Genomic DNA, 23554 nt, shown 5'->3' on the forward strand with positions numbered 1-23554 from the left:
ACCTTACTTCAAAGTGAGGATTAAACATGGCTGCCAACATTATATATACGGCTTGCACGTGTCTGTCAGTGACCATTAGGACTCCGACAGTCGCGCCCTCCGGTGGCAGGTAAAACCAAGTTAACATACATAACATCATTCCCCCCAAAGTCCTTGGTACAGGTTATATTTATAAATTGAGATTGTCAGGGGCCTTCAGCTCCCTAGTTGATCTTCTCAGTTCGAACCCAAGCTTGGGTGAGTTAGTAGGACCATTGCTGCATTGTGGAGCAGTCGGTCTAACAGGACTGTCGGGGATGATAGATTCGTCTTCGTGAATGACACAAGGGTCAACTGATGGTTGGATGTGTGTTGGTTGGTCGATGATGATGTCATCCTCAATTTGTTCTGGGTGGTCTGTGAATCGCAGTTTGGTTTGGTCGATGTGCCTCTTGCATGTTTGGCCATTTAACAGTTTGACTACAAACACCCTGTTCCCCTCCTTGGCCAAAACCGTACCAGCAACCCACTTTGGACCATGACCATAATTCAGGACAAACACAGGGTCATGAACAGCAATGTCACATGATACGGCCACGCGATCGTGGTACTATTGCTGCCGTTGCCTTCTGCTTTCGACATGATCATTGAGATCCGGGTGTACAAGGGAGAGCCTGGTTTTGAGGCCTCTCTTCATTAACAGCTTGGCAGGAGGGACCCCGGTGAGCGAGTGTGGTCTCGTCCGGTAACTGAGCAGAATGCGGGACAAGTGGGTCTGTAGGGAGCCGTGAGTCACGCATTTTAGGCTCTGATTAATGGTTTGGACAGCCCACTCCGCTTGATCGTTAGACGCGGGTTTGAAAGGGGCAGACCTGACATGCTTGATGCCATTAAGCGTCATAAACTCGTGGAACTTAGAACTGGTGAAACACAGTCCGTTGTCGCTGACAAGGACGTCGGGCAGGCCATGGATGGCGAACATGGCCCAGAGGCTTTCAATAGTGTCTGTGGACATGCTGGATGACATGATTATGCATTCGATCCATTTGGAGTAAGCGTCCACTACAACTAAAAACATTTTGCCGAGAAAGGGGCCGGCAAAGTCTATGTGGCTCCTTGACCACGGTTTGGATGGCCATGATCACACACTCAGCGGAGCCTCCGCAGGTGTATTACTCAGTTGCATGCAAGTATTGCACTGATGCCGGGCTACCAGATGTGAGACCTGGTAAAGGCCTTCATCATGACAATGCTTGGGTGAGTACTGTGTAAATCTCGCACAAAAGTTTCCCTGTCTTTTTTTGGCATAACAACACAATCACCCCATAACAGACAATCAGACTGAATAGACAATTCATCTTTGCGGCGGCTATAAGGCTTAATTTCACCCTGCATTTCCCTGGGAATGGCAGACCAATTTCCATTTAGGACCTTTTTACGCGTGACAGTACAGGATCCTGGCTGGTCCAGGTCCTAATTTGGCGAGCTGTGACGGGTGACCCCTCGCTCTCGAAGGCATCCATGACCAGCAGCAAGTCTGCGGGCTGCAGCATTTACACCCCGGTTGTGGGCAATGGTAGCCGACTAAGGGCATCAGCACAGTTTTCAGTGCCTGGTCTGTGGTGGATGACATAATCTTAAGCGGATAATGTCAGTGCCCATCTTTGGATATGGGATGAGGCATTGGTGTTTATACCTTTGCTCTCAGAAAACAATGAAATGAGCAGCTTGTGGTCTGTTTCAAGCTCAAACCAAAGCCCAAACAGGTATTAATGCATTTTCCTAACCCCATATACGCATACTAAAGCCTCTTTCTCTACCATACTATCGGCTCTTTCAGCCTTAGACAGATTTCTGGATGCGTATGTAACTGGTTGGAGTTTGCCTGATACATTGGCTTGCTGGAGCACACAACCGACCCCATAGGATGAGGCGTCGCAGGCCAGCACTAACCGCTTACATGGGTCATAGTGTACCAGTAATTTATTGGAACAAAGCAGGCTCCTGGCCTTCTCAAAGACTCTGTCTTGAGATTTTCCCCAAACCCAATTGTTACCCTTTCTCAGCAACATGTGCAAGGGCTCTAGCAATGTGCTCAAACTAGATAGACAGTTACCAAAATAGTTGAGAAGACCCAGAACGAACGCAGCTCCGTCACACTCTGGAGTCTGGGTGCATTCTTGATGGCCTCTGTCTTGATGCAGGCCTGATGCCGTCTGCTGCAATCTTTCTCCTCAGGAATTCAACTTCTGGTGCCATGAAAACGCACTTGGAGTGTTTTAGCCTGAGTCCCACTCTGTCCAGACGACGTAGAATGTCTTCCAGGTTGTGCAGGTGTTCGGTGGCGTCGCAATCAGTGATCAGGATGTCATCTTGGAACACGACGGTTCTCGGGACGGACTTCAGCAAACTCTCCATGTTTCTCTGAAATATGGCTGCCACTGAGCAAATTCCGAAAGGGTATCTGTGGTATATAAACAGCCCTTTGTGCGTGTTGATGCACGTCAGTTTGTTCGAAGATTCGACCAGCTCCTGTGTCACGTAAGCGGAGGTCAGGTCAGGTCCAATTTGGTGAACGACTTCCCCCCCCCACCCCCCCGCTAGCATTGCAAACAGGTCGTCAGCCTTGGGTAATGGATACTGATCCTGTATCGAGACTCAGTTGATCGTTACCTTGTAGTCACTGCAGATCCTGACCGTGCCATCACTTTTCAACACCGGGACAATTGGACTGGCCCATTCGCTGAACTCGACTGGTGATATGATTCCTTCCCGTTGAAGTCTGTCCAGTTCAATCTCGACCTTCTCCCTCATCATGTACGGAACTGCCTGAGCCTTGTGATGGATAGGTCTTGCATCCGGGTATAGGTGGATCTGCATCTTGGCTCCCGTGAAGTTGCCAATGCCTGGTTCGAACAATGAGGGAAACTTCCTCAGCACTTGAGCACATGAGGCGTCATCCACTGATGATAAGGCTTTAATATTGCTCCAGTTCCATTTTATTTTCTCAAGCCAACACCTGCTGAACAGCGTTGGGCCATTGCCAGGAACGATCCACAACGATAAATCATGCACAGCTCCATCGTACGATACCTTTACTGCCGCGCTGCCAATGACTGTTATGAGGTCTTTGGTGGAAGTACGCAGCTTCGCATTGATTGGGCTCAGTTTGGGTCTTTTTGCCTTCGTGTCCCACAGCTTTTCGAAAGCCCTCTGGCTCATTATTGACAGACTCACACCCGTGTCCAATTCCATGGGTACTGGAACCCCATTTAATTTAACTTCCAGCATTATCAGAGGACTTTTGGTAAAAGAATATACCCATTACACTTCTTTGTCCTGTACCTCGGGTTGAGTTGCCTGTGCTGCTTGATCCATGCTGTGAATCGATCATCCTCAGCCACGTGGTGTGTCGCAGCACGCTTGCTCGGTTGCGGACACATTCGCTGAAGATGCCTCATTGTTGCATAGCCTTTACACACGTATTGCTTGAATCGGCATTGATGGGCCCGATGATAGCCCCTGCAATGCCAACAAGGCGAGATTTGATTCACCCCCATTGGCGGACTTTGAGCAGTTGCAGGTCATACAAACGCAGACGAGTAGGCCCTGCCATGTGCAGCTCTGCCTGCCGATGATATTATTTTATGCACAGTACTTGCCGGTGAGTTTTGATGCTGGGAAGATATCTGTTTCAAGTTTTCGTCCGTGGACATGCATGCCTGAGCGATCGTGATGGCCCTGCTCAGGTCTAGAGATTCATCAGCCAGCAGCTTTCGGAGGATGACCTCGTGGCCAATGCCAAGCACGAAAAAGTCCCGCAGCATTTCCTCCAACACAGCTCCGAAGTTGCACGGCCCAGCGAGACGTCTCAGGTCGGCAACAAATTCCGCCACATCCTGGCCCTCGGAGCGATTGTGCGTATAGAAACGATACCTCACCATGATGATGCTTTCCTTCGGTTTAAAGTGGTTTCGAACCAGTGTACACAATTCATCGTAAGTCTTATCCGTTGGCTGAGTCGGTGAGAGTAGATTCTTGATAAGGCCATAAATTTTTGACCTACAACTGGTGAGGAGAACCGCCCTGCACTTAATTGCGTTATTGGCTACAAAGTGTTGGTCGAGGCGATCAGTGAAATCCTCCCAGTCTTCCCCTTCCATGAATTTCTTCAAAATTCCAACAGACATGGTTGCGTGAAAGTTCATATTTTTAACTCGTCGCCAATTGTTAAGTATCGAATAACTCCACGAGACTCAGTACGGTGAGCTTACTCTGGTTTATTTACTCTCAAAGTGAGGATTCAACATGGCTGCCAAAATTATATATACGGCTTGTACGTGTCTGTCAGTGATCATTAGGACTCCGACAGTCGCACCCTCCGGTGGCAGGTAAAACCCAGTTAACCTACATAACAGAAGCAGTAGCAGGACATTTGGAAAAGCATAATTCAACCAGGCAAAGTCAGCATGGATTTATGAAGGGGAAGTCATGTTTGACAAATTTGCTGCAATTCTTTGAGGATGTAATGAACAGCGTGGATAAAGGGGAACCAGTGGATGTGGTTTATTTGGGCTTACAAAGTCATTTGACAAGGTGCCACAGAAAAGGTTACTGCACAAGATAAAAGTTCAAGAGGTTGGGGTAATATATTCGCATGGATAGAGGATTGGCTAACTCACAGAAAACAGAGAGTTGGGATAAATGGTTCATTCTCAGGTTGGTAATCAATAACTAGTGGGGTGCCGCAGGGATCAGTTCTGGGACCCCAACTATTTACAATCTATATTAATGACTTGGAAGAAGGGACTCTGTGTAATATAGCCAAGTTTGCTGACAATATAAAGATGGGAGGAAAAGCAATGTGTGAGGAGGACACAAAAAACCTGCAAAAGGACATAGACTAAGTGAGTAGGCAAAAATTTGGCAGATTGAATATAATGTTGGAAAGTGTGAGGTTATGTACTTTGGCAGAAAAAAAATCAAAAGAGCAAGTTATTATTTAAATGGAGAAAAATTGCAAAGTGCTGCAGTACAGTGGCACCTGGGGACCATGGTACATGAAACACAAAAGGTTAGTATGTAGGTACAGCAAGTGATCAGGAAGGCCAATGGAATTTTGGCCTTTATTGCAAAGGGGATGGAGTATAAAAGCAAGGAAGTCTTTCTACAGTTATACAGGGTATTGGTGAGGCCGCACCTGGAATACTGCGTGCAGTTTTGGTTTCCATATTTAAGAAAGGATATACTTACTTTGGAAGCAGTTCAGAGAAGGTTTACTAGGTTGATTCCAGAGATGAGGGGATCGACTTACGAGGAAAGGTTGGGTAGGTTGGGCCTCTACTCATTGGAATTCAGAAGAATGAGAGGAGATCTTATTAAAACGCATAAGATTATGAGGGGGCTTGACAAAGGTGGATGCAGAGAGGATGTTTCCACTGATGGGTGAGACTAGAACTAAAGGGCATGATCTTAGAATAAGGGGACGCCCATTTAAAACAGAGATGAGGAGGAATTTCTTCTCTCAGAGGGTTGTAAATCTGTGGAATTCGCTGCCTCAGAGAGCTATGGGAGCTGGGACATTGAATAACTTTAAGACTGAGATAGACAGTTTCTTAACTGATAAGGGATTAAGGGGTTATGGGGAGCGGGCAGGGAAGTGGACCTGAATCCATGATCGGATCAGCCATGATCGTGTTAAATGGTGGAGCAGGCTCGAGGGGCCGTATGGCCTACTCCTGCTCCTATTTCTTATGTTCTTATGTTCTCCTTAGCTTACTCTAAGACTGCCCGCTGCGCTTGTTCTTGATGACTCCACCATCCCTGCCCGCAGGCGGTGACGTAGTGTTTCTGGGGTTGGTACCAAGCTTATTCTTTCTAAGATCTCGGATAGTGCGCACCTGTTGCTGGGGGGGGGCCCGCAGACAGCAATGTGGAGGGCCCGGCTTGGGGTTCTTCAGAGGCTGGTTTGGGGATTGGAGTGAGAGTGGCAGCTGATTCTGTCAATGGGTGTGGGGTCTGGGCATGTTCCCTTATTGCAGCAGCTAACTCCGACATGCCGTCCCTCATGCACTCTGACAGTGTCTCAACGACCTGCAACATTTCCTCCCTCATGTTGAGCAAAACTGTCTCAACCATCTCTGACATTCTCTCCCTGATGTTCACTGACATCATATCAGCTACCTGTGACATTCCCTCCCTCATGGTCACTGACATGGTTTCAGCTGACTGAGATATTCCCTCACTCATGGTCCCGGACATCGTTCCCATTTCTCGTGAGATTGCTGTTACTTCTCCCGACAGTCCCGCTACCTCATCACCCACTCCAATGATGGTGTCCAGGAGTGATTGCATCAGGTCAGTGCTCTCCCCACTCATTGCCATTATGTGAACCACATCTGTTAGATCCTGCACCTCAGGAGAGCGCGGTCGAGCTCTCCTTCCCCTCCTCCCCACGGGTGTGGCTCACACCCCACCTTTGGGACCCACAGCCTCGGAAGCTGGGGCCCTGGGTGTGCCTCGCTGCACCACACCACTGGGACCAGCAGCCTCCGACGTTACGAAACCATGGAATGTCCCATCAACACTCAAACTACTAGTCACAGAAGGGGCTGGCACCTCAGTGGGCGGCACCTGCACCTCCACCAAAATCAGTAAAACAGTGAGGGCTTTATCCATTTCCATCCCCTCCCCTTCCCCCTACCCTTCACGCTCTTGTCTGGAGGGTGGGATTGGAAGATGTTCTCCTCTTCAGGCTTGTCCGTGTCTGGATCTTCTTCTGCATCATCAGGGTTGGCCTCAAGTTCTGCAAAATATAACAGAACACAGACGAATAGTTATCAGCAGAGGATGGGGCAGGGTGGGTGGCATGAGTAGGCTCACACAGCGCAGGCAGCAGGCTGATTTGAAGAACCATGATGAATGATAGCACATTGCATCAACCAAAGCGTAGCTGACGATGACATCCCCAGGAACTGAGGCATAGCTAGCCCATGCAGTACTTAACATTTAGCAAAACCAGACTGTGCAATTTGCAGGATTTACCCTCTCCCGCGAGTGTGGGCCCAGCTTGTGCAGTGGTGGTTGCTTTTCTCCAGGCAGGACCCAACAAAGCAGCGACCCTTTCTGCCAAGGGTGTTAGTGGCTGCAGATTTGCCAGGCCTCCTCCTGTTCGAGTTCTTTCCCTTTTATTATGTGCCACCTTCCTCTGCAAAGATGAAAATATAACTTTTTAGAGAGGGTGTCTTTCTGCTGGGTGGGACATACAGTTGGTCACATTTATAATTGCAATTCCATTGTTTAAATGAAAATATTACTTACACTAACTACTTGACCAAGGTCCTGCCACTTCTTTTTACACTGACCTCCAGATCTCGTCGTGTTCACCATTGCGCAGTAATCTTCTGCAACTTGGTTCCAGCATTTCTTCATTTCTTTGGGTGGAACTTTTATGTAACCTCTGCTGGTGTCCAGCTCCTGCCATCTGTTCTCAATCACAGTAACTAGTGCCTTAACTTCATCCTGTAAGAAATTCTTGGTCTTTCTCACACAGCATTCCTTCTCACACACACAACTGGCTCTTTAAAAATGGCCGATTGCCAACCTGGAGCTGTACTGCGCATGCACGTCCATTAAAATAATGTCAAAAACGTCACTTTATTTGTCGCGCATGCACAGAAGGTGCGGCATCGTTTTTTCGGCGCAGACAGCAGGTTCCACCCACCACCCCCCCCCCCCCCCCCACCCCCCGCGAGGCGACTGGACAACTGCACGGTGCCAAATTTGAATTATACATTTGGGGAAACTTTGGCAAAATATTTCTGGTTCATTTCTAGCCTAGAAAAATGGGCATAACTCTGGCAATATGCTAGAAAATGGGGTTTGGGCAAAATTGAGCCTCATGAAAGTAAGAGGCAATGGCACATTGATGAGAAGGTTCAATGGCCATTTTATTACAAAGAAATTGTCATTGCTTAAAGAATGTGATCCACTGTGAGCACCATAAGCCATAGAATCTGTAGATGCAATCAAGCAAACACATAGAAAACTATACAATTTCAAGCAGAGGAAGAATTGTAATAAGTCTGGGAGATGTAATATATACACACAGCAGGGAGAGCTGCTTAGCTGTAAATGCTAAGTGCCACAAGTACAAAAAAAATGGATATTTCACAAAGATATATCTTTCAACCAAGATCTAGAAACACTAAAGGAAAATGATGTATGATGTAGAAAGTGATTATGATCAAGAGCAAGTATCTCTAAATTAACTCTATTTTAGCTCACAGTTGGAAATAGGAACAGTGGAAGTTAATGCTGATTGGATTGAAGACATCATAGTTAGAAATATTAAAATCAACTTCAAGTTGAACACTGGTGCAGACTGATGTAATAACTTGAAACAATACACCAAAATCAGTTAAAGGACAAGTTGTTAAGATGATTGTCCATTGACCTGGTATCATTCACCAAACACAAAAGGACAGACAGACCAGAAACGGTCATCTCTGGGGAAATGCATGTATATTGAAATTCTAATGGGTAGAAATTCGGTCACGTAGCGCTCCTGGAAAGGGTCTGAACAGGGGCGCTAAAGGGGTTGGAGCCGCGAGTGCTGGCATTTGCGCCGTTCGGCACATTCAGTGTGCCGGTGCCGGTGGCACTGACCAGTACTGCCCTGGAGCGTCGAGCCAGTGTGCAACGCCCCCGGTTTCAACAGTGCGATGATTTTTGTTTCCCGTTGGCCCTGCCTGGTAAAGCAGGCGGACCGAGCTGTTCCAGCAGTGGTGAGGGAAGGAATGACTAAATGAGGTAAGTGTAATTTGCATATACATTAATCCCAATGACTTAAAAAATTGGCAATGAAGGGAACATTACCCTTTGCCAACAAGTGTTAATGTACGAGTCTTTTCAATCCTTGATGCAAGGTCAGGACACTGGTAAATAGCTTTTGATGAGGGAAGCAGTAAACTAATAACATTAAATAACCTGGTTTCACCATGCAGATTCACACACATGTCCACTGGCATTTCATCAGTGCTGAAAGTGTCGCAGCAAAAAATCCATGAAGTCCTAAACAACTTGCATTCATATAGCATCTTCATTGTTCCAAAATGTCCAAAAGTACTTCACAAAGGCATAATCAGAAATAAATAAATGCCAGGCCTAAGAATTGGCTACAATGAGGGGAAAGAGGGGGATTATAATGAGCATCTTAAAGGAAGAGAGGTAGGTGAAACAGCAGAGGGACATAGGCAGGAAATTGTAGGGCCCAGGCAGTTGAAGAGAATCTATACAGACAGTAAAAGTGTTCCTATTGCTATGTGTTTACCATGAGGAAGTATTAAATCACTGGCACGGGGAAACACTAAGCATCTGTGACCTGCATAATGCAATTGTGCAATGCTGGTTAGGAGATTTGGCCGATATCTCCTGCTGTTTCTTGGAAGGATTCAGAGCGTAAAAGTTCAAGGCAGCTGTTTCTCTGACAGCCATCCCGTTCTAGTTTTGAGGTTTGGTTACAGGAATGTGCACAGTTCCATGACAGGCTCCTTCACGAATAGTAATCTCTACTCGCAGGCTTCTTTGCACATTTCCACATGGTATTGTCTTGTAAACACTGGTTGCAGTTTAATGGAAGACTCTCATCCTCCTCCTTTTCCTCCTCCACAACCCGTATATGTAAAGGGATGCACTGGATGGATAGTTCATTTATAGACAGCTCACAATGAAACTGGCACACATAGCAGATAGGATCCAGCTTTACTTACTGGTAAAACAGCTAAACAGCAAAGAATCAAATAAATAGATAAAAATAAATAGATTCTACTTGCAATAAAGCCTAAACAAATGGATCTTCCAAGTATATTCCCTTACAGCTCTTTTTATATCAGCATGGTGCAGCTGGTGTACTGCTCAGATGCTCCATCTGCATAATGGAGCCATAATCCAATTTAAATCATTTCATAGCCTTAATGAGTGTAGTGTACAACAGCTGTGCAGGTTCTCAATGGCACAAGTTCTTCAGGACTGCATTATAGCATGCTCTGCACACTAGGTGCTCAGCCAGCCCCAAGCTGCAGGGACCCATAACACACTTTAAGGGCACCGAACACTGCATTATCTGCTCAAAACCTACTGGTCTAGCATTAACAGAAATATTCAGGAGCTTGTATTGTCATATACAATGTGTCGGCACAATCAGAAATCTGAAATAAAATAACCACTGAAGCTGCAGAGAAAAACAAATAGACCATGGAAAATGTTTGCTACAGCTCTGCTCATGTGCAAGAGTAATACCTTTCTGCTGGTAGTAGGCAACTATTAGTGTCACTTTGAATTGACATATTTGGCAGACATAAAAGCAAACACAATCATTAATGCAATGAAGTCAATCCTAGCAAGGCATGAAGTGTGTAACTTCAGACGATGAACCACAATGCCCATGTTCTTAGTTAAAAGACTTTGCAGAACAGTGGCAACTCAAGCACATTTTCACCAGTCCATATCATAGGTTAATGGATTTGCAGAATCAACAGGAGTGAAAATCTGCCCAGCCCAGCTATGGGCTGATGTATAAAAAAAGTGTGGTGAGATTGCCCTGCGCCCCGATTGCGAGCGGTAACCAGCTGGGGCCAGGACTTTCTGTGCCAGCGCAGCAGTCCCACCCCCGTCGCTGAATTGGACTTATCACCACTCAAAGGAAGTGGAGCACAATCTCACTCTTCAACGCGCTTCAGCACTCCTCCCCTTCGCTTAAAGGTGAGGGCCGCTGTGCACTCTGCAAGATCTCTAATGGGCTCCATTAGGCCACCAGGGCAGCGTGGGACCAGGCCTGCAACCCGGCACCCAAAACAAAGTGCTGGGCAGGAGTGTTGGGGTTGCGGAGGGGAGTCGTGAGCCAGGTGGAGAGCGAATAGCCCTTGTCTCCCACCAACCAGCCGCAAGCTTGACATGGTGGCTGGAAGAGTGCTGGCACACTGGACTGGAGCAGAATGAAGGCATCGTGACTGCTGTCGGGAAGTGGGCATTGACACTGAGGATTCGCTGTTTGTGGTCACACACCAACTGCACACTAACTGTTTATCCCATCTATTATTTCACACTACCCCTCCTTAACTACAATGTCTGCATCGTCCTTTTCTTCTGTGATGACGGCATCGTCCATCTTTTGAGAATTCTTTGAGATGATGTAGAAAGTCTGTTTACTATACCATAATGAGTATTTAATATATTTATTTATAGTAGTATATATTTTCATGGTATATATTTGCAGTTATTTATTGTTCAAATATTCAAATTGGTCATGTTTTAGCAGGAAAATTGTTAAATGAGAATATCTAAAATCATTGCAGAAACAGCTAAGCTTTTGATAGCTGTCTATTCAAATTCAAACACTGGAGTGTAATAAAAACATAAGAAATAGGAGCATGAGTTGGCCGTTCGGCCCCTCGAGCCTGCTCTGCCATTCAATAAGATTATCTACCTCAATTCCATTTTCCAGCATTATCTGCATATCCCTTGATTCTCTTAATATTCAAAAATCTATTGATCTCTGTCTTGAATATACTCAAAGACTTAGCCTCCACAGCCCTCTGAGGTAGAGAATTCCAAAGATTCATCATCCTCTGAGTGAAGAAGTTTCTCCTCATCTCAGTCCTAAATGGCCGACCCCTTATTCTGAGATGTGACTCCTGGTTCTAGACTCCCCAGCCAGAGAAAACATCCTCCCTGCATCTACCCTGTCAAGCCAGTAAGAAATTTGTATGTTTCAATGAGATCATCTATCATTCATCTAAACTCTAGAGAATATCGGCCCAGTCTACTCAATCTCTCCTCATAGAACAATCCACTCATCCCAGGAATCAGTCTGGTGAACCTTCATTGCACTCCCTCTATGGCAAGTATATTCTTCCTTAGATCAAAACTGTACACAATACTCCAGGTGCGGTCTCACCAGTGCCCTATACAATTGCAATATGTCTTTAATCTTATACTCAAATCCTCTTGTAATAAAGGCCAACATACCACTTGCTTTCTTAATTGCTTGCTGTATCTGCATGCTAACTTTCAGTGATTTATGTAAAAGGACACCCAGGTCCCTCTGAACACCATTTCCCAATCCCTCATATTTAAAAAGTACTCTGTTTTTCTATTTTTCCTATCAACATGGATAACTTCACATTTCTCCACTATATTCCATTTGCCATGTTCTTGCCCATTCACTTAGCCTGTCTTTATCCCCTTGAAGCCTCTTTGCATCCTCCTCACAAACTTACATTCCCACCTAGCTTTGTATCATCAGCAAATTTGGATATATTACATTTGGTCACCTCATCCAAATCATTGATATAGATTGTGAATAGCTGGGGCCCAAGCACCGATCCTTGCGATACCCCTCTAGTTACAGTCTGTCAACGTGAAAATAACCCGTTTATTCCCACTCTCTGTTTTCTGTCCATTAACCAATCCTCAATCTATGCTAGTATATTATCCCCAATCCCATGAGCCATAATTTTGTTTAATAACCTCTGATATGTGGCACCTTCTGAATGCCTTCTGAAAATCCAAATAAACCACATCCACTGGTTCCCCATTATCTATTCTACTAGTTACACCCTCAAAAATCTCTAAGCGATTTGTCAAACATGATTTCCTTTTCATAAATCCGTGTTGGCTTTGGCCAATCCTATTATTGTTTTCTAAGTGCCCTGTTACCACGTCCTTAATAATAGATTCTAGCATTCTCCCTATGACTGATGTCAGGCTAACTGTTTCTGTAGTTCCCCATTTTCTCCCTCCCTCCTTTCTTAAATAGCGGGGTTACATTAGCTTCCTCCAATCTGCGAGAATCGTTCTAGAATCTATGGAATGTTGGATGATGACAACCAATGCATCCACTATCTCTATAGCCACCTCTTTCAAAACCCTGGCATATAGGCCATCAGGTTCAGGGATTTATCAGCGTTCAATCCCATTAATTTCTCCAGTACTATTTTTTTTACTTATACTAATTTCTTTCAGTTCCTCATTCTCACCAGACCCTTGGTTCTCCATTATTTCCAGGAGGTTTTTGTGTCTTCTTCTGTGAAGACAGACACAAAGTATTTGTTTAATTTCTCTGCCATTTCCTCATTCCCTATTATAATTTCTCCTGTCTCAGTCTTTAAGGAACCCACACTTACTTTCGCTAGTCTTTTCCTTTTTACATACCTATAGAAACTTATACCGTCTGTTTTTATGTCTCCCGCTAGTTTACTCTTATATTCTATTTTCCCTTTTGTTATCAATTTCTTGGTCCTCCTTTGCTGAATTCTAAAATCCTCCCAATCCTCAGGCTACTGCTCTTTTCGGCAATATTATAAGCCTCTTCCTTTGATCTAATACTATCTTTAACTTCTCTTGTTAGCCAAAGTTGGACCACTTTTCTTGTGGGGTTTTTGTGCCTGAAAGGAATGTATGTTTGTTGTAAATTATGTATTAATTCTTTAAATGCCAGCCATTGCTTGTCTACCATCATACCTTTTAATGTAGTTTCCCAATCTGCCTTATCCAACACTTCCCTCATATCTACTTAGTTTTGTTTGTTTAGATTTAAGACCCTAGTTTCGGATTTAACTAAATCACTTTCAAACGCAATAAAAAATTCTATCATATTATGGTCACTCTTCCCTAATGGCCTATTTACTGCAAAGTTATTAATTAACCCTTTCTCATTGCACAATACTAGATCTAAAATAGCCTGTTCCCTGGTTGATTCCTCAACATACTGATCTTGAAAGCCATCTTGTATATATTCCATGAATTCCTCCTCTACACTATTACTGCATACATGGTTTGCTTAGTCTATATGTAGATTAAAGTCCCCAATGATTATTGTATTAATTAATGTTGTTACTTGTGCCTCTCATTTCCTGATTCATGCTGTGCCCTACAAATACTACTGTTTGGGGGCATATAAACAACTCCCATCAATGTTTTCTGCCCCTTGCTGTTTCTTAGCTCCACCCAAACTGAATCTACATCATGATTTTCTAAGCTAAGATCATTTATCCCATTTTTTATTATCAGGGATACCCCTCCTCCTTTTCCATTTTTCCTATCTCTTCTAAAAGTTAAGGATCCTGGAATATTTAGGGCCAGAATTTGATGAAGGACTATGCATGCCCAAGTGCCGCCCAAAGGACCGCCGATTGCCGTCGAGATCCCTGACGGTTCTTTGGGCGTGATTTTCATCACCTAGGTCCCTTGAAGGTCGACGTGTGGCAAATCTGTGATATATGCTGACAATCTGGGCGGCAGCCGGCGGGAGCTCTCATTCTCGGCGGAAAAGGCGCTTGCTGCCCAAGTGCCGCCGAGGATGGAGTCGGGCCCATGGAGGGTCGAAGAGCTGAAAATTAAAATCATCAAAAAAAGAAAAAAAATCCATCGGAAGACCTTCAGGGGATACCATTGAGGTAAGTCGCTATGACATTTTTTTTTTAAAGTTCACTGACCTTTTTTTCAGGATCTTCATACTTACCGTCAGGGACAGGCCAGCCTCCAGCGAGCGGTTCACCCCCATTCTGGCGCCGGCTCCCGCCCTCACCAATCTGGCAGCTCGGCGGGCAGGAGGTCACTTATGCCACTCGGCCGTCCGCTGATGTCAGCGGGCGGTTCCCGGTGGCTCTCCCTTCCCGCCCGCTTCAGCCCACCTCGAAAGTGGCTCTGGGCGGATCTTCACGAGGAATGTCGGCGGCAGTGAGCGGCAGTCGGCAGCAGTCGGCGGTCAGGTGATCAAATTCGGGCCCTTAGTTCCCAACCTTGGTCACTTTGCTACCACATCTCCAGAATGGCTATTAGATCAAACCTATTAATTTCTATCTGCACTATTAATTCATCTATTTTGTTGCAAATGCTTCACGCATTCAGATATGGTGCCTTTAGCTTTGACTTTTTTCTATTTTTCCTTGATGTCACCTTAGTCAGTAATGCCCTGTTACCTTTGTTACTCTCTCTGTCCCTTCCTGACCCACTCTGCTTATTTTTACCCAAAACTCTGCTCAGCTCTAGAGCCTTGACATTTCTCTTGCTGCTTTTAAATTGAGTCTTTCCTGAATCCTCCCACCCCTCCTTCATTAGTTTTAAGCCCTGTCTACAACTTAGTTATTCGATTCGCCAGGACACTGGTTCCAGCCCGATTTAAGTGGAGCCCATCCCAGTGGAACAGCTCCCTCTTTCCCCAGTGCCCATCCCAACGGAACAGCTCCCCCTTTCCCCAGTGCCCCATGAAGCAAAACCCCTGCCTCCCACACCACTCTTTGAGCCACGCATTTAACTTTCTAATCTGCTTATCCCTATACCAATTGGCTCGAGGCTCAGGTAACAATACAGAGATTATTACCTTTGAGGTTGTGCTTTTTAATTTGGACCCTAGCTCCTCAAACTCTTTCAGCAGAACCTCATTCCTAGCTCTACCTATGTCATTGGTTCCTACGTGAACCATGACAACTAGACCTTCCCCTTCCTACTCCAAGTTCTTCTCCAGCCATGAGGAGATGTCTTTAATCCTGGCACCAGGCAGGCAACACAACCTTCGGAACTCCCTGTCGTGGCTGCAGAGAACAGTATCTATCCCTCTGACTATACTGTCCCCTATCACAATTACGTTCCCTTTCACTCCACCCACTTGAATGGCTTCCTGCACCATGGTGCCATGGTCAGCCTGCTCATCCATCCTGCAGGCTTTTCCCTCCTCCACACAGGCAGCAAAAACCTCATACCTGTTCGATAAGGGCAAAGGCCAAAGCTCCTCCAGCACTGCACCTGGGGTCCCCTTACCTGCCTGAGTTGCATTCACACCATCCTGTCCCTGACCACAAACAGATCTGTACCATTACCTGACCTTAGGGGTGTGACTGCGTCCTGGATGAAGATGTCCAGGTAACACTCTCCTCAGGAGATTGATTTGGGCCATGCAGTTAAGCCCTGGGAGTTAAAATCTCTTGCTGGTAGTGTTGGATCAGGAAGCAGCGCAATGGATCATGCCTGAAAATGTGAAATTCTCTACCAGATGCTAGAAAGCTATGGTTTGACTCTGGTGTAATAGTTTGGCCAGGTTGTTTGTGTGTTTCTTATGCCAGGCCCTTGGACCAAATTTTATTGAGTGATTCAGGTGTCAATATCCGTACCAGATTGGGAAGGTGGCTAGCAACCACAATTTATGTTAACGATTTAGACTTTGGAATCAAAATAACAATTTCTAAATTTGCGGATGACACCAAATTAGGGAGGATAGTCAATACTGAGGAGGACAGCAACAAATTACAGGAGGACAATAATAAACTTGCAGAATGGGCATATAATTGGCAAATAAAGTTCAACACAGATAAATGTGAGATATTACATTTTGGTAGGATGAATAGTGAGGTCACTTATCACTTGGAGGGTGCGAGTCTAGGTGGGGTAAAGGAACAAAGGGCTCTCGGAGAACAAACACACAAATCGCTAAAAGTTGTGACACAGGTTAGCAAGGCCATAAAAAGCAAACCAAGCACTAGGGTTTATTTCTAGAGGTATAGGGCTAGATAGGAAAAAGGTAATTTTACACCAAAATTACCATTTTCGCTGCGCTACCGTTTTCAGCCTTTTGGTAAAATCGGCATTGCACATGAATTCGTGGCGCAAACTGCGAGTTTCAGGAACTTTAGGCCGAGGCCAGTAGTGCTGCGAGAGAGGCCTTGGGGTCGGTGGAGGGGGGTGTGGAAATTACAAAAAACATTCACAAAACATTCAAAAAACACTTAGCTAATAAATCGCTGCAACATAATTTTTTAAAAAACTTTTACTTACCTTTTTGCAGGTCTTCAAACTTACCACTGCTCGAAGGGCTCTACTGACAGGTTTGACCCTGTCAGTATTGTGGGTGTGGTGTACGGGTCCCGACGGAGCCATAAGTACCACAGCAATGCAATCCGCGGCAATGCATGTCGTTTCACGGCGGCGCTCCTCTCCCCGACAGTACGTGAAAGTGCCGCCGTAAAGAGGGGACTTAGGATCCCGCCGACCGGGTTTTTGCCGCGGAGGGTCAAATCACAACGAAAACCCAGTTGCAAAGTCGGCCAAAGTCTAGCCGATAGAATTGATAGGGGCTACGGGGAAAGAGCAGGGAGTGGGACTAATTAGATATCTCTACCAAAGAGCCAGCACATGCACGATGGGTCAAAATGCTTCCTTCTATGCTGTATCATTCTGGCACAGTCAGTAGAAGAGAAACAATTAAGACAGAAAGAGAATCATGATAGAGGTAGATTAAGAGAGAGAAGTGTGAAATTAAATCAGAAGGTGAGAATGAAGAACCGTCACCATAAATGGTCAACGTGGTTACCAGGAAGATATGTGGTCCTCGTACATATTTGGTCAAGATGTTTGATCATGGAAAGGTTAGGTTTGTTCACATTGATCATATTTTACCTACATACGTGGAAGGAGTTGGAAGTTGGAATGATTTGATTATTTCTGACTCGTCAGATAGTTTTGTTACAAGTAGAGTACCAATAGCATATCCAACATCAAATCTACTCAACATAAATCCAAGTGAAAGTCAGAAATTAAGTCTGAGTCCAAGTCAGGCAGATGAACAGTCTGAAGTTGTAGAGAGTTCAAATGTAGATCAATGGCATTCCTTGGAGGAAAACTGTCCTCAGGATCAGCCAAGAATGAGTCTAAGTTTGATGCCACGTTTGGAAGGTTCTGTTTGAGAGCAAAGGTATCCTCTTTGAAACAGAAAACCAGTGGTTAAGTTTGATTTGTAAATATGGCAAAATAAGTCCATGGGTTAGACCCTCTACTTTTGTGGTTATCGCCCAATTTCCGGCGTCGGTGGTAAAAGAGGGGTTTCAGATCGCCAGCTTCTCGCCCATTCTCAAACCACCTCGTCTCCACTTTTGAAAATAGGCGTTACCGCAAGTGATATAAAATGGGTGGTAGCGTTAAATTTTTTTGACTTTCTGCCGTAAAGTGTGGCCGTCTTTAAGCAGCGGCATGGCAATGCTTGATTCCCGGGATTTTGGAGGTCAAGGGTCACCATGACATGCGCGGAAGAGAAGACAGAGAGAGGGGGAGCTCAGAGAGACTGAAGGCGTGGCTGGGTGTGGTGTGGCTGCTTTTGGAGGAAGGAGGGTACAGAAGGGAGGGATTCAAATTCCTGGGACATTGGAACCGGTTCTGGGGGAAGTGGAACCAGTACAAACTGGATGGTCTGCACCTGGGCAGGACCGGAACCAATGTCCTAGGGGGAGTGTTTGCTAGTGCTGTTGGGAGGAGTTAAACTAATATGGCAGGGGGATGGGAACCTATGCAGGGAGACAGAGGGACATAAAATGGAGGCAGAAGCAAAAGATAGAAAGGAGAATAGTAAAAGTGGAGGACAGAGAAACCCAAGGCAACAAACAAAAAGGGCCACATTACAGCAAATTTCAAAAGGTCAAAGTGTGTTAGAAAGACAAGCCTGAAGGCTCTGTGCCTCAATGCGAGCAGTATTCGGAATAAGATGGACGAATTAACTGCGCAGATAGCAGATAACGGTTATGATGTAATTGGCATCACAGAGACATGGCTCCAGGGTGACCAAGGCTGGTAACTCAACATCCAGGGGTATTCAACATTTACGAAGGATAGACAGAAAGGAAAAGGAGGTGGGGTGGCATTGCTGGTTAAAGAGGAAATTAATGCAACACTAAGGAAGGACATTAGCTTGGATGATGTGGAATCGGTATGGGTGGAGCTACAGAATACCAAAGGGCAGAAAACGCTAGTGAGAGTTGTATACAGACCACCAAACAATAGTAGTGAGGTTGGGGACAGCATCAAACAAGAAATAAGGGATGCGTACAATAAAGGTACAGCAGTTATCATGGATGACTTCAATCTACATATTGATTGGGCTAACCAAACTGGTTGCAATGCAGTGGAGGAGGATTTCCTGGAGTTTATTAGGGATGGTTTTCTAGACCAATATGTCGAGGAACCAACTCGAGAGCTGGCCAACCTAGAGAAAGGACTAATTAGCAATCTTGTTGTGCGAGGCCCCTTGGGGAAGAGTGACCATAAGATGATAGAATTCTTTATTAAGATGGAGAGTGATACAGTTAATTCAGAAACTAGGGTCCTGAGCTTAAGGAAAGGATGGTTTGAGGCGTGTTTTGGCTAGAATAGACTGGCACATGATACTTAAAGGGTTGATGGTAGATAGGCAATGGCAAACATTTAAAGATCACATGGATGAACTTCAGCAATTGTACATCCCTGTCTGGAGTAAAAATAAAACGGGGAAGGTGGCTCAACCGTGGCTAACAAGGGAAATTAAGGATAGTGTTAAATCCAAGGAAGAGGCATATAAATTGGCCAGAAAAAGCAGCAAATCTGAGGACTGGGAGAAATTTAGAATTCAGCAGAGGAGGACTAAGGGTTTAATTAAGAGGGGGAAAATAGAGTACGAGAGGAAGCTTGCTGGGAACATAAAAACTGACTGCAAAAGCTTCTGTAGATATGTGAAGAGAAAAAGATTACTGAAGACAAACATAGGCCCCTTGCAGTCGGATTCAGGTGAATTTATAATGGGGGAACAAAGAAATGGCAGACCAATTGAACAAATACTTTGGTTCTGTCTTCACGAAGGAAGACACAAATAACCTTCCGTAAGTCCGAAGGGACCGACTGTCTTGTGAGAAGGAGGAACTGAAGGATATCCTTATTAGGCGGAAAATTGTGATAGGGAAATTGATGGGATTGAAGGCCCATAAATCCCCGGGGCCTGATAGTCTGCATCCCAGAGTACTTAAGGAAGTGGCCCTAGAAATAGTGGATGCATTGGTGATAATTTTCCAACAGTCTATTGACTCTGGATCAGCTCCTATGGACTGGAGGGTAGCTAATGTAACACCACTTTTTAAAAAAGGAGGGAGAGAGAAAACAGGTAATTATAGACCGGTTAGCCTGACATCAGTTTTGGGGAAAATGTTGGAATCAATTATTATGGATGAAATAGCAGCACATTTGGAAAGCAGTGAGGATCGTTCCAAGTCAGCATGGATTTATGAAAGGGAAATCATGCTTGACAAATCTTCTGGAATTTTTTGAAGATGTAACTAGTAGAGTGGACAAGGGAGAACCAGTGGATGTGGTGTATTTGGACTTTCAAAAGGCTTTTGACAAGGTCCCACACAAGAGATTGGTGTGCAAAATCAAAGCACATGGTATTGGGGGTAATGTACTGACGTGGATAAAGAATTGGTTGGCAGACAGGAAGCAAAGAGTCGGGATAAACGGGTCCTTTTCAGAATGGCAGGCAATGACTAGTGGAGTGCCGCAGGGGTCAGTGCTGGGACCCCAGCTATTTACAATATACATTAATGAGTTAGACAAAGGAATTGAGTGTAGTATCTCCATGTTTGCAGATGACACTAAACTGGGTGGCGGTGTGAGCTGTGCGAAGGACACTAAGAGGCTGCAGGGTGACTTGGACAGGTTAGGTGAGTGGGCAAATGCATGGCAGATGCAGTATAATGTGGATAAATGTGAGGTTATCCACTTTGAGGGCAGAAACACGAAGGCAGAATATTATCTGAATGGCGGCAGATTAGGAAAAGTAGAGGTGCAACGAGACCTGGGTGTCATGGTTCATCAGTCATTGAAAGTTGGCATGCAGGTATAGCAGGCGGTGAAGAAGGCAAATGGTATGTTGACCTTCATAGCTAGGGGATTTGAGTACAGGAGCAGGGAGGTCTTACTGCAGTTGTACAGGGCCTTGGTGAGTCCTCGCCTGGAATATTGTGTACAGTTTTGGTCTCCTAATCTGAGGAAGGACATTCTTGCTATTGAGGGAGTGCAGCAAAGGTTCACCAGACTGATTCCCGGGATGGCTGGTCTGACATATGAGGAGAGACTGGATCAACTGGACCTTTATACACTGGAGTTTAGAAGGAGAGAGGGGATCTCATAGAAACATATAAGATTCTGACGGGACTGGACAGGTTAGATGCGGGAAGAATGTTCCCGATGTTGGGGAAGTCCAGAACCAGAGGACACAGTCTTAGGATAAGGGGTAAGCCATTTAGGACTGAGATGAGGAGAAACTTCTTCACTCAGAGACTTGTTAACTTGTGGAATTCCCTGCCACAGAGAGTTGTTGATGCCAGTTCATTGGATATATTCAAGAGGGAGTTAGATATGGCCCTAACGGCTAAAGGGATCAAGGGGTATAGAGAGAAAGCAGGAAAGGGGTACTGAGGGAATGATCAGCCATGATCTTATTGAATGGTGGTGCAGGCTCGAAGGGCCAAATGGCCTACTCCTGCACCTATTTTCTATGTTTTCTATGTTTCTATGAGGAATACTTTAAAGCTTCACAGGAAGTAGGCAAACAAAAATTAGCTGTTACCAGCCACATATTTGACCGAATTTGCCCCTTAATGGAGAGAGAGGAGGAGGCATCACAGCAAGCTGTGGAGACTGATGCTGGAAAGAGCAGTGATGTGGGAGAGGAGCACATTGGAAGCCACAAAAGAGCCAGGAGTTTCTCGGATGAGGCAAATGTCTTCCTCCTGCAGGAGGTCGAGTTACGCCAAAGTGATTTGACACAGGGAGGGCGTGGGAAGCCCACCCCAAAGGTCTACCAGAGGATATGGACAGAGATAGCTGAGGTGGTCTCGTTGGCGACCAACGAAGTGTGTGAGGGCAACCAATGCCACAAACGATGAAACGACCTTGTGGAATCCGCAAGAATAAATATTACATTGATTTACATTACTTATGTATTTATATAATTTGGTTTGTAGCAGTCATAAGTGACTATCAGCAAATGTGAGGTGTTGCCGGGAATGTTTTACTCAAAGCCTGCGGTCACGGTGTACGTCTTTAGGTAAAGAATGATAATAATCATAATAATCATGATTACATCTATCGGTTATGTGATGTATCAGTGTCTGTGACAGTACCTAGCAATGGAATCACGCAATTATTTCATGCCATGTCATCCTGTCACCTTTTGCAGAAGAAGCTATCGACGATGAGGTCCATGCAGAGTTGAACAGGCGGGGGGCCACCAGTCCCCAGCGACATCACTGACATGGAGGAGCAGGTGCTCACACTTGTGGGGAAGCGCCCCCGGACAGACACGGATGCATCTGCAGACCCTGAAGTGAAGCCACGTGAGTAAAGCTTACACTATTGCGTCATGTAAAGTCTATAGATTCCCCACCCACTCATATCCGAACAATCATATATGATAGATGATTTATAAAAGTGTCATAGAAATAATGCTGGCCGAATGAAAATCATTGCAATGCACAATGTGTTGATGGTCATGAAATGTGATGTCTGTGATGGTTTTGAGAGCGGTGGTCCTTTTCTCGTGCATGTGCTGTGTGTAGCGCTGGACTCACCTTGTCACCCTAGCACCCACCTCTCCTCTAATAACCTCTTTTGTGTTTAGCAGCTCAGTCAGCAGCGCGACCCCAGGCAAGGCCACAGAGGCTATGAGGTGGGGGCGCGTGGTAGGAGTCGGCGGACAATCCTACTGCATCTGGTGCTGAAGAGCTCCGATTCTCGCCCATCTAACCGCTGGGTCTGTTCTCGCCGGATGAGAGCGCAGACTTCGAAGAACCTGCATCGCCACGCTCCAGAAGCCATTCCAACCCAAGGCCATCTAGTAGTCCCGGTCATTCCCGCCTCCACTCTGGAGGTACTGGCCCCAAGCACCTCACCACAAGGCACTCCATTTGTCCCCAGGATGGCGCTGACCTCGCGGAGGCCTCGTGGACACGGCACATCACGAGCGCGACATGAGAGCGGAGAGGTGGTACAGTTGTCCAGGAGGACTGTACACATTGATACCAGCTCATCGAAACATTGGGAGGCATATCCCGACAGCTGGCCACCATTACGGAGTACATTCCGCGGATGGCGGAGGCCTTGGATGAGATAGCCAGGAACACTGCTGGCACAGGCCCCCCAGTGGTCCCAGGGTGCAGCACTCCACCCCTAGGCTCCGCACCGCCACTGAGAATGACAGATGAAAGCAAGGACCAAGATCCTGCTTCTGCATCAGAGAATGTTGCCCCCTTGGCACCCTCTGCTCCCATACCCGTGCAATCACCGAATCTGCCTTCATCTCCCACAATGAGGAGCTCCTCGACCAGGCGCCATGGAGTGAGGAGGGAAAGGGATAGAGGTGGGGAGAAGGAGAGAGGGGAAAGGAAAGTGAGGTACATGTACGCAGGTGATGGCTGTGTTATATCACCACCTGCATCGCCACAGCCCTCAAACCTGCCACCAAGCTCATGGTCCACAGGAGTGTATTAATATCTGCCCTTCTGTATGGCTCAGAGACATGGACCACGTACAGCAGACACCTCAAGTTGCTTGAGAAATATCACCAACGATGTCTCCGCAAGATCCTACAAATCCCTGGGAGGACAGATGCACCAACATCAGTATCCTCGTCCAGGCTAACATTCCCAGCATTGAAGCACTGACCACACTCGATCAGCTCCGCTGTGCAGGCCACATAGTTTGTATGCCAGACACGAGACTCCCT

Source organism: Pristiophorus japonicus, chromosome 1 (assembly GCF_044704955.1).
Source record: "Pristiophorus japonicus isolate sPriJap1 chromosome 1, sPriJap1.hap1, whole genome shotgun sequence".
NCBI classification, from domain to species: Eukaryota; Metazoa; Chordata; class Chondrichthyes; family Pristiophoridae; genus Pristiophorus; species Pristiophorus japonicus.